The sequence below is a fragment of the Anneissia japonica genome, unplaced genomic scaffold, assembly GCF_011630105.1.
Source record: "Anneissia japonica isolate Jap-2015-1 unplaced genomic scaffold, ASM1163010v1 scaffold1776_len382430_cov169, whole genome shotgun sequence".
NCBI lineage: Eukaryota > Metazoa > Echinodermata > Crinoidea > Comatulida > Comatulidae > Anneissia > Anneissia japonica.
The window spans coordinates 73,830-75,063 of NW_022713301.1; positions in this window are offsets into that span (position 1 = coordinate 73,830).

A 1,234-nucleotide genomic window follows, 5' to 3' on the forward strand; every position below is an offset into this window, starting at 1 on the left:
TGTCTAGGGACATACAGTAAAAGCAGAAGAAATAAAGGGAGGGGGTAAAGGGAGGAACTTGAGACAGATGGTCAATACCACCTCAGCCCCATGATTGGAGCCGAGGTAAGAAAATTTATGATTATGGCACCTCAAAATGGCCGGAAATGGCACTCTCTGAGTTTTCTTTTATAATTTTAGGGGGCTCTTCTCCCTTGAATCCACCACTGTGAAATTGTAATTTTTCATGTTCTTTACATCTGTAGGCCTACAGATGATATGGATGAATCTGCAATCACTGGAGCTTATAATTTCCAACAGATTTCAGCACATTATTAAAAATCAACGGGCAAAAAAATGTAATGCATACTATAGCATTTCGCGATAATCGAGAACGATTTTAGTAATAATAGGTTTTTAAAAGTTTGAAATTGGGTGGTCCAGGGGCAAAGGCCTTGAGGGGGTTTGTGAGAAAAGCGACAAAATAGCATTTTGAGGGTCTCACATAATAGATTTCTCAAACACATAATTTATGAATATTTCATTTAAATTTTCATTAATTTGGGTGTTTTTGGGACCTGAAAAAGTAATGTTATTTTGTCCTGTACATCTGCATGCCTATAGATAACATTCTTCATACTATCAATCTGCAATCACCGGAGACGATCAATTTCTAACAAATTTCATGCCACATTATTAAAAATCAACGGTTAGATACGCTGGCAAATATATACTGCAAGGCATGCTATAACATTTTGTGATAATTAGGAAAGATTTTGTGAAATCATAGGTTTCAAAAAGTGTACCTTTTGGAATTTGAGGGGGGTGCGTCCGCACCCTCTGCACCCCCTCCCCCTCCTTGCCTACGGGCCCGAACTTGTGATCGCGTACCCTGACCATTAAAAATTAGCAGATGCACTGGGAAGCGTTGTTCACGGCATTGGACTGCAGTGAAAAATGATTCCCCCATCATTAATGGAACAGGCCCACGTCACGATTAGCTGACTAGTTTGATCTACATTTTGTGTGTCTGTGCCATAAGCAGCAAAAGTCCATGTCAAACCAGCCAAGCATGACTGTTTTGGAATACATTTTACAACAACACAAGACATGCGAAATGTACGAAAGCCTATTAGGGCCACTGAAATATATATTTTTATGTCGTAATTACGACTTATTATGTCGAAATTTCGACATACGTATGTCGTAATTACGACTTATTATGTCGAAATTTCGACATACGTATGTCGTAATT